Source organism: Rattus norvegicus, chromosome 17 (assembly GCF_036323735.1).
Source record: "Rattus norvegicus strain BN/NHsdMcwi chromosome 17, GRCr8, whole genome shotgun sequence".
In the NCBI taxonomy this organism is placed as follows: Eukaryota; Metazoa; Chordata; class Mammalia; order Rodentia; family Muridae; genus Rattus; species Rattus norvegicus.
In genome coordinates, this window is record NC_086035.1 from 38141870 (window position 1) to 38152497 (window position 10628).

Below are 10628 nucleotides of genomic sequence, written 5' to 3' on the forward strand. Positions count from 1 at the left end.
GTCCACACAGAAATAAATGTCCTTGTTGTCCTGTACACATAACTCAAGATAACTTTTTAATTTTTATTTTATTTTTCTGAGGAGAAAATCTTCACAGTTGCTTATCCAGGTATGTCTAAATTCAGTATGTGCTGAGCTTTTTTAAGAACCATTTACCATCCAATGACTCTGTAATTTGCCTTTCCTTTTCTATCCCATCTTAATTGCTTTAATATCTAGATCATAAAAACATCTCATAATGTAATCAGTATCACGTGGATGTGTTCTGATAAAAGAAAATATATTTTGAAGAATGTGTGTTCTATAGACTGTCCACCTTTTACTATTACATAAGACTTTGGTTTTACCCTAAGTACCGCAGTACTAGAGATCATTAACTCAATTGAAAAAATAATGAGAAGTTTATATTTTTTCACTATAAGAGGAAGATCTCTGGAAATCCAATACGTGTGGGTTTCCATCATACCGGCAAAAATGCATCTAGAGTAAAAAGCAGGAACAGCCTAGGGATAGCAGAGCCGAACTCACAGGAAAGGCCTGGATATTCTGACTCAGAGTCAGACTTAGATATGATCAAGACTGTCTCCTGCAGACCTTAACAAATGGTAAGATTTCCCCAGGCATGGGTGTAAGAAAAAAATTACACATTTCTCTCATCCCCAGCTCATCTAGAAATTAAGAATTCATGTCCATTTTCTTTTATCATGACTTTTTTTTCCTCTGGTTTGTTAGAAATCATAAAAATTCATATTATAGTTTGAAGGATACAAATTCTATGTATAATTACTTCTAAAATTCTAATGAGAAAATTTTAAGGACAATTTTCTCTGTGATCAGGTAATCTGATAGATTTTTTCTGGTGTTCTATGGTGGTATGAGGATCTCATGTATATGGAAATTTGTACTAGATAGAGAAAGACGAAGCATGGTCATTTGTTTTTAACAAAGTCTGATGCCCCCTCGTGTGTGTGTGTGTGTGTGTGTGTGTGTGTGTGTGTGTGTGTGTGTGTGTGTTTATGCATATGTGCTGATATAGTTGTGAAAGGGATTGTTTCCCTAATTTCTTTCTCAACCAGTTTATCATTTGTAAAAAAAAAAGGCTAGTGATTTAATTAATTTTACATCTGGCCACTTTGCTGAAGTTGTTTATCAGCTGGCCATTAAAGAAAGCCAAGTCCCATGCTGGGACCAGTAGATGAGGAGGCATGAGCACTGGGGTGCAAGCCAGCATGCCAATGCCAGGGCAAGCAGACACCTGGGGCCGCAGGAAGCACCCAGGGGAGCAGCTGCAGTCTGTGCCTGTGGCCCAAGTGCTGGCCAGGGCATTGGAGCAGCTCAGAGCTGCAGTGGTTCGGGTGGGCGGCATCATGGATGAGAAGATGCTCACCAAGGAGCTAGACCAGAGGATCAAACAGCTGAACTAGTGCAAGCAGTTCTCTGAGTCCCAGGTCAAGAGCCTCTGTGAGAAGGCTAAAGAAATAGTGACCAAAAGAATCTTACAAGCAAGAGGTTCAAAGTCCAGTCACTATGTGTGGAGATGTATATTGGCAATTTCATGACCTCATGGAACTCTTTAGAATTGGTGGTAAACCACCAGATACAACTCACTTGCTTATGGGTGATTATGTGGACAGAGGATATTACTCAGTTGAAACAGTTACACTGCTTGTAACTCTTAAGGTTCCTTACCAAGAAAGTATCCCCATACTCCGAGGCAATTGTGAGAACAGTCAGATCACACAAGTTTATGATTTCTACAATGAGTGTTTAAGGAAATACAGGAATGCAAATGTTTGGAAATACTTCACAGACCTTTTTTGACTATCTTCCTCTCACTGCCTTGGAGGATGGACAGATCTTCTGTCTACGTGGTGGTCTCCCACCATCCATAGACACACTGGATCACATCCGAGTACTTGAACACCTACACGAAGTTTCTCATGAGGGTCCAATGTGTGACTTGCTGTGGTCAGATCCAGATGACCATGATGTCTGGGGGATATCTCTTCAGGTTATGCTTTTGGCCAAAATATTTCTGAGACATTTATTCATGCCAATTGCCTCACATTTGTGTCCAGACCTCAACAGCCGGTGATGGAGGGTTATAACTGGTGCCATGACCAGAATGTAGAAACAAGTTTCAGTGCTCAAACTATTGCTATTGTTGTGGTAACCAAGCGGCAATCATGAAACTTGACACTCTTAAGAATTCTTTCTTGTCTCTGCACCCAAATCCCATGGGAGGGAGAGGTAAACCTTCAGAGAGGCAGACAAGCCTGGGAAACCAGAAGAGACTGCTCTCTGCACACACATCTCGGACGCCAGAGGAAAAAGCCAAAGACCATCTGGAACCCTGGTGCACTGAAGCTCCTGGAAGGGGCGGCACAGGTCTTCCTGGTTGCTGCCGATGCAGAGAGCCCATGGGCAGCACGCCATTAGCGAACTTGAGCCTCGGGACCACAGGTAAGACCAAATTTTTTGCTGCAAGAAAGCTGCCTGGTGAGCTTGGGACACAGGGAAGCAGAATTCCTCTAAGACCAGGCACGTTCTGTGTTTACCGGAAGTCCCACACCTGCGGATCCCGGCCCGCAGCAGCTCTCTGCTCCCAGACCCCGTGAGAGAGAGACCCAACCACCTGGTCAGGTGTGCACTCCTGAGGCTGCAGAGCAGAAGAGACCACCAACACTGCTCACCCCTGCCCACATCCCTGGCCCAAGAGGAAACTGTATAAGGCCTCTGGGCTCCCGTGGGGGAGGGCCCAGGAGCGACAGGACCCCTGCCTGAGACACCACCGGAACCTAAAGGAAACAGACCGGATAAACAGTTCTCTGCACCCAAATACCATGGGAGGGAGAGCTAAACCTTCAGAGAGGCAGACAAGCCTGGGAAACCAGAAGAGACTGCTCTCTGCACACACATCTCAGACGCCAGAGGAAAAAGCCAAAGACCATCTGGAACCCTGGTGCACTGAAGCTCCTGGAAGGGGCGGCACAGGTCTTCCTGGTTGCTGCCGATGCAGAGAGCCCGTGGACAGCACGCCACGAGCGAACTTGAGCCTCGGGACCACAGGTAAGACCAAATTTTCTGCTGCAAGAAAGCTGCCTGGTGAACTCAAGAAACAGGCCCACAGGAACAGCTGAAGACCTGTAGAGAGGAAAAACTACACGCCCAAAAGAAGAACACTCTGTCCCCATAACTGACTGAAAGAGAGGAAAACAGGTCTACAGCACTCCTGACACACAGGCTTATAGGACAGTCTAGCCACTGTCAGAAATAGCAGAACAAAGTAACACTAGAGATAATCTGATGGCAAGAGGCAAGCACAGGAACCCAAGCAACAGAAACCAAGACTACATGGCACCATCGGAGCCCAAATCTCCCATCAAAACAAACATGGGGTATCCAAACACACCAGAAAAGCAAGATCTAGTTTCAAAATCATTTTTGATCATGATCAAGAAAGACATGAAGAACTCCCTTAGAGAACAAGTAGAAGCCTACAGAGAGGAATCGCAAAAATGCCTAAAAGAATTCCAGGAAAACATAAATAAACAAGTAGAAGCCCATAGAGAGGAGACACAAAAATCCCTGAAAGAATTCCAGGAAAACACAATCAAACAGTTGAAGGAATTAAAAATGGAAATAGAAGCAATCAAGAAAGAACACATGGAAACAACCCTGGATATAGAAAACCAAAAGAAGAGACAAGGAGCTGTAGATACAAGCTTCACCAACAGAATACAAGAGATGGAAGAGAGAATCTCAGGAGCAGAAGATTCCATAGAAATCATTGACTCAACTGTCAAATATAATGTAAAGCGGAAAAAGCTACTGGTCCAAAACATACAGGAAATCCAGGACTCAACGAGAAGATCAAACCTAAGGATAATAGGTATAGAAGAGAGTGAAGACTCCCAGCTCAAAGGACCAGTAAATATCTTCAACAAAATCATAGAAGAAAACTTCCCTAACATAAAAAAAAGAGATACCCATAGGCATACAAGAAGCCTACAGAACTCCAAATAGATTGGACCAGAAAAGAAACATCTCCCGTCACATAATTGTCAAAACACGAAACGCACAAAATAAAGAAAGAATATTAAAAGCAGTAAGGGAAAAAGGTCAAGTAACATATAAAGGCAGACCTATCAGAATCACACCAGACTTCTCGCCAGAAACTATGAAGGCCAGAAGATCCTGGACTGATGTCATACAGACCCTAAGAGAACACAAATGCCAGCCCAGGTTACTGTATCCAGCAAAACTCTCAACTAACATTGATGGAGAAACCAAGATATTCCATGACAAAACCAAATTTACACAACATCTTTCTACAAATCCAGCACTACAAAGGATAATAAATGGTAAAGCCCAACATAAGGAGGCAAACTATACCCTAGAAGAAGCAAGAAACTAATCGTCTTGGCAACAAAACAAAGAGAATGAAAGCACACAAACATAACCACACATCCAAATATGAATATAACAGGAAGCAATAATCACTATTCCTTAATATCTCTCAATATCAATGGCCTCAACTCCCCAATAAAAAGACATAGATTAACAAACTGGATACGCAATGAGGACCCTGCATTCTGCTGCCTACAGGAAACACACCTCAGAGACAAAGACAGACACTACCTCAGAGTGAAAGGCTGGAAAACAACTTTCCAAGCAAATGGTCAGAAGAAGCAAGCTGGAGTAGCCATTCTAATATTAAATAAAATCAATTTTCAACTAAAAGTCATCAAAAAAGGTAAGGAAGGACACTTCATATTCATCAAAGGAAAAATCCAAAAGATGAACTCTCAATCCTAAATATCTATGCCCCAAATACAAGGGCACCTACATACGTAAAAGAAACCTTACTAAAGCTCAAAACACACATTGCACCTCACACAATAATAGTGGGAGATTTCAACACCACACTCTCATCAATGGACAGATCATGGAAACAGAAATTAAACAGTGATGTCGACAGACTAAGAGAAGTCATGAGCCAAATGGACTTAACGGATATTTATAGAACATTCTATCCTAAAGCAAAAGGTTATATCTTCTTCTCAGCTCCTCATGGTACTTTCTCCAAAATTGACCATATAATTGGTCAGAAAACGGGCCTCAAAAGGTACAGAAAGATAGAAATAATCCCATGCGTGCTATCGGACCACCACAGCCTAAAACTGGTCTTCAATAAAAATAAGGGAAGAATGCCCACATATACGTGGAAATTGAACAATGCTCTACTCAATGATAACCTGGTCAAGGTAGAAATAAAGAAAGAAATTAAAAACTTTTTAGAATTTAATGAAAATGAAGGTACAACATACCCAAACTTATGGGACACAACGAAAGCTGTGCTAAGAGGAAAACTCATAGCGCTGAGTGCCTGCAGAAAGAAACAGGAAAGAGCATATGTCAGCAGCTTGACAGCACACTTAAAAGCTCTAGAACAAAAAGAAGCAAATACACCCAGGAGGAGTAGAAGGCAGGAAATATCAAACTCAGAGCTGAAATCAACCAAGTAGAAACAAAGAGGACCATAGAAAGAATCAACAGAACCAAAAGTTGGTTCTTTGAGAAAATCAACAAGATAGATAAACTCTTAGCCAGACTAATGAGAGGACACAGAGAGTGCGTCCAAATTAACAAAATCAGAAATGAAAAGGGAGACATAACTACAGATTCAGAGGAAATTCAAAAAATCATCAGATCTTACTATAAAAACCTATATTCAACAAAACTTGAAAATCTTCAGGAAATGGACAATTTCCTAGACAGATACCAGGTATCGACGTTAAATCAGGAACAGATAAACCAGTTAAACAACCCCATAACTCCTAAGGAAATAGAAGCAGTCATTAAAGGTCTCCAAACCAAAAAGAGCCCAGGTCCAGACGGGTTTAGTGCAGAATTCTATCAAACCTTCATAGAAGACCTCATACCAATATTATCCAAACTATTCCACAAAATTGAAACAGATGGAGCACTACCGAATTCCTTCTACGAAGCCACAATTACTCTTATACCTAAACCACACAAAGACACAACAAAGAAAGAGAACTTCAGACCAATTTCCCTTATGAATATCGACACAAAAATACTCAATAAAATTCTGGCAAACCGAATTCAAGAGCACATCAAAACAATCATCCACCATGATCAAGTAGGCTTCATCCCAGGCATGCAGGGATGGTTTAATATACGGAAAACCATCAAAGTGATCCATTATATAAACAAACTTAAAGAACAGAACCACATGATTATTTCATTAGATGCTGAGAAAGCATTTGACAAAATTCAACACCCTTCATGATAAAAGTCCTGGAAAGAATAGGAATTCAAGGCCCATACCTAAACATAGTAAAAGTCATATACAGCAAACCAGTTGCTAACATTAAACTAAATGGAGAGAAACTTGAAGCAATCCCACTAAAATCAGGGACTAGACAAGGCTGCCCACTCTCTCCCTACTTATTCAATATAGTTCTTGAAGTTCTAGCCAGAGCAATCAGACAACAAAAGGAGATCAAGGGGATACAGATCGGAAAAGAAGAGGTCAAAATATCACTATTTGCAGATGACATGATAGTATATTTAAGTGATCCCAAAAGTTCCACCAGAGAACTACTAAAGCTGATAAACAACTTCAGCAAAGTGGCTGGGTATAAAATTAACTCAAATAAATCAGTTGCCTTCCTCTATACAAAAGAGAAACAAGCCGAGAAAGAAATTAGGGAAACGACACCCTTCATAATAGACCCAAATAATATAAAGTACCTCGGTGTGACTTTAACCAAGCAAGTAAAAGATCTGTACAATAAGAACTTCAAGACACTGAGGAAAGAAATTGAAGAAGACCTCAGAAGATGGAAAGATCTCCCATGCTCATGGATTGGCAGGATTAATATAGTAAAAATGGCCATTTTACCAAAAGCAATCTACAGATTCAATGCAATCCCCATCAAAATACCAATCCAATTCTTCAAAGAGTTAGACAGAACAATTTGCAAATTCATCTGGAATAACAAAAAACCCAGGATAGCTAAAGCTATCCTCAACAATAAAAGGACTTCAGGGGGAATCACTATCCCTGAACTCAAGCAGTATTACAGAGCAATAGTGATAAAAACTGCATGGTATTGGTGCAGAGACAGACAGATAGACCAATGGAATAGAATTGAAGACCCAGAAGTGAACCCACACACCTATGGTCACTTGATTTTTGACAAAGGAGCCAAAACCATCCAATGGAAAAAAGATAGCATTTTCAGCAAATGGTGCTGGTTCAACTGGAGGGCAACATGTAGAAGAATGCAGACCGATCCATCCTCATCACCCTGTACAAAGCTTAAGTCCAAGTGGATCAAGGACCTCCACATCAAACCAGACACACTCAACCTAATAGAAGAAAAACTAGGGAAGCATCTGGAACACATGGGCACTGGAAAAAATTTCCTGAACAAAACTCCAATGGCTTATGCTCTAAAATCAAGAATCGAAAAATGGGATCTCATAAAACTGCAAAGCTTCTGTAAGGCAAAGGACACTGTGGTTAGGACAAAACGGCAACCAACAGATTGGGAAAAGATCTTTACCAATCCTACAACAGATAGAGGACTTATATCCAAAATATACAAAGAACTCAAGAAGTAGACCGCAGGGAAACAAATAACCCTATTAAAAAATGGGGTTCAGAGCTAAACAAAGAATTCACAGCTGAGGAATGCCGAATGGCTGAGAAACACCTAAAGAAATGTTCAACATCTTTAGTCATAAGGGAAATGCAAATCAAAACAACCCTGAGATTTCACCTCACACCAGTGAGAATGGCTAAGATCAAAAACTCAGGGGACAGCAGATGCTGGTGAGGATGTGGAGAAAGAGGAACACTCCTCCATTGTTGGTGGGATTACAGACTGGTACAACCATTCTGGAAATCAGTCTGGAGGTTCCTCAGAAAATTGGACATTGAACTGCCTGAGGATCCAGCTATACCTCTCTTGGGCATATACACAAAAGATGCCTCAACATATAAAAGAGACACGTGCTCCACTATGTTCATCGCAGCCTTATTTATAATAGCCAGAAACTGGAAAGAACCCAGATGCCCTTCAACAGAGGAATGGATACAGAAAATGTGGTACATCTACACAATGGAATACTACTCAGCTATCAAAAACAACGAGTTTATGAAATTCGTAGGCAAATGGTTGGAACTGGAAAATATCATCCTGAGTGAGCTAACCCAATCACAGAAAGACATACATGGTATGCACTCATTGATAAGTGGCTATTAGCCCAAATGCTTGAATTACCCTAGATCCCTAGAACAAACGAAACTCAAGAAGGATGATAAAAATGTGAATGCTTCACTCCTTCTTTAAATGAGGAAAAAGAATACCCTTGGCAGGGAAGAGAGAGGCAAAGATTAAAACAGAGACTGAAGGAACACCCATTCAGAGCCTGCCCCACATGTGGCCCATACATATACAGCCACCCAATTAGACAAGATGGATCAAGCAAAGAAGTGCAGACTGACAGGAGCCGGATGTAGATCGCTCCTGAGAGACACAGCCAGAATACAGCAAATACAGAGGCGAATGCCAGCAGCAAACCACTGAACTGAGAATAGGTCCCCCGTTGAAGGAATCAGAGAAAGAACTGGAAGAGCTTGAAGGGGCTCGAGACCCCAAAAGTACAACAATGCCAAGCAACCAGACCTTCCAGGGACTAAGCCACTACCTAAAGACTATACATGTACTGACCCTGGACTCTGACCCCATAGGTAGCAATGAATATCCTAGTAAGAGCACCAGTGGAAGGGGAAGCCCTGGGTCCTGCTAAGACTGAACCCCCAGTGAACTAGACTATGGGAGGAGGGCGGCTATGGGGGGAGGATTGGGAGGGGAATACCCATAAGGAACGGGTGGGGGGAGGGGGATGTTTGCCCGGAAACCGGGAAAGGGAATAACACTTGAAATGTATATAAGAAATACTCAAGTTAATAAAAAAAAAAAAAAAAGAAAAAATAATTCTTTCTTGCAGTTTGACCCAGCACCTCCTAGTGGTGAGCAACATGTCACTAGTCATACCCCAAACTACTTCCTGAAATGAAAGTTTAACCTTGTACAGTATTGCCATGAACAACCATATATTGACCTAATGGAAATGGTCAGAGCAAAAGTAACTCTAAGTGTCATAAATAGTTAACATTCAACAATCTTGTTTTCACGGGTACCAGAAGATGTACCCTATGAAAATACAAAGCCTCTTGTCATCAACAGCCATGACACTTTAGAATGAACCAATTCATTGCATGTTGATGTGACATTGTTGGTTACGAATCCAGTTTCTGACATAGAGCTATTTTGTTTTCTTGAAAGACTGCAGATATAGGATGTGCATGTTAACACCTGTGAGTCCAGTTCACTTCCACTTAGCTGTAGCTTACTCAGCATGACTGAAGATGAGGAGAGCAAACAAGCATTAAGGTTAATGAACATTTTTAAATAAGTACAAAGTCCTCCCCTCTTGTTGTGTTCCTTTCAGGGATACTATTAATTTAATTGTGTGATTTGTCTGCACTCAGTTTCTCCCCTTCTCAAATATCAGCCCATCATTGTTCTTTATTACTGTCAGAAAACCTGGCGAGTTGGTTTGAACAGAACTGTCTCCCTCCTGTAAGATAATGTACTGCACAAGTCACCACAGTGTTTTCATAATAAACTTGAGAACTAAGAAAAATCAGGTTTGAATTGTATCAGTGGGCATGACTGGTGCTGGTAATTAAACAAGGTAAATCTATTGATCAATGTCAGAATTTGTAGAATTCCACATGAAGAAAAATAAAGATCAAGGGCACTGTGTAAACTCTCTGGCAACTCCTTGGTGTTCTTGAGAAGAATGTGGGGATTTGTTTGCCTGACAGACTACAGTTTGTCTTGTTGTTGGCCTGCGCATGTGAAAGGAAATCTTTGCTGCTTCAGTGTGATTTGATTGTTAAACCATAGAACTTGAGAGTTATGTTTTTAGGATTTTACTTAAAATGGCAAGTTTTCAGGTAGAACTTAAACAAAATGATGTGTCTAATTACTGTAGTTTCTGGTTACAAAAATACTGCTGTGTATACTTCATGCACTTTTTAAAATGATTGACAGAATGGTAAGTTCTTAACAAATATTTCTACATTTCTTGTCAAGTCATGGGATCTTAGAGTTAGTTAAACTTGTCTCAGATAAGCTATTAGAACCTTAGCTTGTGTTCCTTAACTGGCAAATCAGTGAAACCAAGTAGAATCAAAGTTGATTTGGGATTGTATATTGTTTAAGATCCCAGAGTGGTGCCTGAGTGCCAGCACTCAGAGAATAATGAGTTTTCCTTTCTGTTCTTTGAGTTGGCTTAAAACCAAGACAGTTCTTCTGTGGGGACTGAATATTTGCTATTTTAAGCTACCTGGGCAAACATCAGGATGCTTGATCTCTTTTTGTTGTCTTATTATTCTCGCTAGCATGTTGAGTACTATATTGAATAGATATGGGGAGAGTCGGCGTCCTTGTCTTGTCCAGATTTTAGTGGGATTGCTCCAAGTAGCTGTCCATTTAATTTGATATTGGCTGTTGGTTTGC

General features: G+C 40.8%; 1 pseudogene; it reads left to right on the forward strand.

Annotated features, from left to right (window-relative positions):
* The first annotated feature begins 1367 nt into the window (after nt 1-1367).
* Nucleotides 1368-9117, forward strand: Ppp2ca-ps1 (protein phosphatase 2 catalytic subunit alpha, pseudogene 1; annotated as a pseudogene).
* The last annotated feature ends 1511 nt before the right edge of the window (nt 9118-10628 follow it).